Source organism: Cnephaeus nilssonii (assembly GCF_951640355.1).
Source record: "Cnephaeus nilssonii genome assembly, chromosome: 8".
NCBI classification, from domain to species: Eukaryota; Metazoa; Chordata; class Mammalia; order Chiroptera; family Vespertilionidae; genus Cnephaeus; species Cnephaeus nilssonii.
Genome location: NC_137079.1, coordinates 101,706,584 through 101,710,418, shown reverse-complemented (window position 1 = coordinate 101,710,418; position 3,835 = coordinate 101,706,584). Strand labels below are relative to the sequence as shown.

The 3,835-nt window shown below is 42.4% G+C and overlaps 1 pseudogene across 1 annotated transcript; it reads left to right on the top strand.

The window, feature by feature from the left end:
- Positions 1 to 483: 483 nt before the first annotated feature.
- Positions 484 to 1,199, top strand: LOC307104086 (ADP-ribosylation factor 1-like; annotated as a pseudogene). Its single transcript has one exon. The product of its transcript is annotated as an ADP-ribosylation factor 1-like (transcript).
- The last annotated feature ends 2,636 nt before the right edge of the window (positions 1,200 to 3,835 follow it).

Here is a 3,835-nt window from a genome sequence, read left to right as displayed (position 1 = left end):
GGTCCTTTGCCCATTTTTTAATTGGATTGTTTATCTTCCTGATATTGAGCTGTATAAATTCTTTATACATTTTGAAAGTAATCTCTTATCAAGTGTATCATTTGCAAATATGTTTTCCCATAAAGTGAGTTCCCTTTTTATTTTGCTGATGGCTTCTTTTGCTGTGCAGAAGCTTTTTAGTTTGATGTATTCACATTTGTTATTTTTTTTCCTTTGTTTCCCTTGCCCCAAGAGATCTATCAGCAAAAATATTGATACAAGAGATGTCTAAGATTTTGCTGACTCTTTCTTCTAGAAATTTTTATGATGATGTGACTTACATTTAAGTCTGTCATCCATTTTAAGTGTATCCTTGTGTATGGTATAAATTGTTGTTCTAGGCTGCCCTCAGAGCCGCCCTCTTGCGGGAGCGAAACCAAGCCTGGCTCCGAGCAGCAGCAGCACCGCGGCTGCGAGGGCTTCTCTGGCCAGTGTCTCCCCTCCAGTCTACAGCACGGGCAGTATCTTTGCGAACCTCTTCAAGGGCCTTTTTGGCAAAAAAGAAATGCGCATTCTCATGGTGGGCCTGGCCGCTGCGGGGAAGACCACCATCCCGTACAAACTGAAGCTGGGTGAGATCGTGACCACCATCCGCACCACAGGTTTCAGCGTGGAGACTGGAGTATAAGAACATCAGCTTCACTGCGTGGGACGTGGGTGGCCAGGGCAAGATCGGCCCCTGTGGCGCCGCTGCCTCCAGAACACACAAGGTCTCATCTTTGTGGTTGACAGCAATGACCGAGCTTGTGAACGAGGCTCGAGAGGAGCTTATGCGGATGCGGGCGGAGGATGAGCTCGGGGATGCTGTCCTGCTCGAGTTCGCAAACAAGCAGGACCTCCCCATGCCGTGACCGCAGCCGAGATCACGGACAAGCTGGGCCTCCTCCCTGCGCCACAGGAACTGGGACACTCAGGCTACCTGTGCCACCGGTGCGGACGGGCTCTGGGAGGGCCTGGACTGGCTGTCCAATCGGCTCCGGAACCAGAAGGGAGCCGAACTCCTCCCTGGCCCCTCGCTCCCTCCTCCACCCTCGCTTTCCTCTCATGCGGCAGACGGCCCCTGTGGTGTGAGCGCCAGCAGCTGTCTCCAGGGTCGGTCTCCGTGTGCTTCATCCTGCTGTGCATGTGCAGACGCTGCCTGCAGCCGGGTTCTTACTTAATGTAAATAGTTCTTGTTTCCAATGAGGCAGTTTCTGGTACTCCTATGCAATATTACTCAGCTTTTTTTATTGTAAAAAAAAAAAAAAGAAGAAGAAGAATCAACCCACTGTTTAGTACTGAGAAGGGATTTTAGGCACCGGGGCGGGGCCTCTAGGAGCTCTGTGAGATCACCTCAGCGCTCCTCCTCTGGGCTTTAAATCTGTGTTGAGATCCATTTTGGTGGTTGGTTTTTAACCCAAACTCGGTGCATTTTTTATAATATAAATACAAGGTAAGGAGACACTTTAACACAGAGAAGGGAGAAATGTGCCTAGGGTAGGTTCTGCAGTAATGGCCTGAGTCCAGTCTGCCTGTGGTCTGTCTCCCATCTGGAGCGTGCAGTGGGCAGAACCAGCCACAATACATCCTGCATGGCCACTTACGGTCCCTGATTGGCTTTGTCTCGCTGGGTCATCTGCATCCCATAGCATTCATGCTTGTACCTGTGCTTACACCACTGCCTATGGGCTGGGCTGGGGGCTGCGGCCACCACTCAGACCCCTTGGAGGGACCCAGCCCTCCCTTCGGTCAGTGTGGGTCAGCGTAGGTGCTTTGGTGGGACCACTCTGGCCGGAACAGGAGACCCCCATGGTCCCTACACACACACACTTGCTCCAGGTTGTCTGGGTCTCACCAGTAGGAACGCAGACAGGGGACCGGTCATCTTAGAGCCTAGCTCCTGAGGGGCCCCGTCCACATGTGCTTTCACTCCCTCGGCCTGCAAGCGTCAGATTGACATAAAACAACAACCTCTACTTTTTTCTTTTGTATTTTGATAAAACACTGAAGAAACTAGAGCTGTTAAAATTTATCTTGGGGAAAACCTCAGAACTGGTTTATCTGGTGTCGTGGAACCTCTTACCTCTTTCAATACACGATTAGTAATAATAAATAAATAAATAAATAAATAAATAAATAAATAATAAATAAATTGTTGTTCTAGTTTTATTTTTTTTTGCATGTATCTTTCTAATATTCCTAACATTCTTTATTGAAGAGACTTTCTTTACTTCATTGTATGCTCCTGCCTCTTTTGTCAAATATTAATTGACCATAAAGGCATGGATTTATTTCTGGGTTTCTGTTGTGTTCCAGTGACCTATATGCCTGTTCTTATGCCAGTACGGCCTTGTAGTATAATTTTATATTAGGTAGTGCGATATCTCCAACTTGATCATGTGTATAATCTTTTTAATGTATTGCTGCATTTGGTTTGTACTTTCTCAAGATTACTGTAGCTATTTGGGGATCTTGTTCAGTTCCATATAAATTTTTAGAATATTGGTTCTAGATCTGTGAAGTATGACATTGGTATTTTAATATGAATTGCATTAAATCTACAGATTGCTTTGAGTAATATGGACATTTTAATAATGTTAATTCTTCCAATCCATGAACACAATATATCCTTCTACTTATTTGTATCTTCCTCTGTTTCTTTCTTTAATATCCGATAGTCTATCGAGTACCGTTCTTTCACCTCCTTGATTAAATTTATTCCTAGTTATATTATTTTTTGTTGTTGTTGTGATAGTAAATTGTATTGTTTTCTTAGTTTCTTTTTCTGATAGTTCATTATTGGTCTATAAAAATGCCACCAATTTCTGAATATTAATTTGCATCCTGATACTTAGCCAAATTCATTTACTACATCAAGTAGGTTTTTGGTGGAGTTCTTAGGGTTTTCTATGTACAATATCATGTCATCTGTGAATAATGAGTTTTATTTTCTTTTTTTCCTATTTGAATGTTTTTTATTTCTTCTTCTTGTCTGATTGCTGTGGCTAGAACTTTCAGTACTATGATGAATAGTAGATACCCCTGTCTCGTTCCTGATTTTAAGAGAAACACTTTTTGTTTTTGTCCATTGAGTATGATGTTGGTGGTAGGTTTATCATATATGGCCTCTATTATGTTGGTGTATGATCCCTCAACTCCCACTTTGTTGAGAATTTTTATCATAAATGAGTGCTAGATTTTATCAAATGCATTTTTTTTGCATCTACTGATGTGATCGTGTTATTCCTTTTTTTAAATATATTTTAATTTATTTCAGAGAGGAAGGGAGAGGGAGAGAGAGATAGAAACATCAGTGATGAGAGAGATCATTGATTGGCTGCCTCCTGCACTCCCTACTGGGGCCACAACCCTAACATGTACCATTAACTGGAATCAAACCTGGGACCCTTCAGTCCGCAGGCTAACACTCTATCCATTGAACCAAACCAGCTGGGGCCGATCATTTTTTTTAATCTTTCATTTAGTTTACAAATATATCACATTTACTGATTTGCAAATATCATACCAACCTTACATCTCCAGAATAAATCCCACTTGATCATGTACATAATCTTTTTAATGTATTGCTGCATTCGGTTTCCTAATATTTTGTTGAGGTTTTTGGCAACTATGTTAATCAGGGATATTGGCCTATAATTTTCTTTTTGTAGTGTCTTTACCTGGTTTTGGAATAGAATAATGCTAGCCTCATAAACAGTGCTTGGAAGTCTTCTCATCTCTTGAATATTTTGGAATAGTTTGAGGAGGGTGGGTGTTAGTTCTTCTTTGAATGTTGGGTAAAATTCACCTGTGTAGC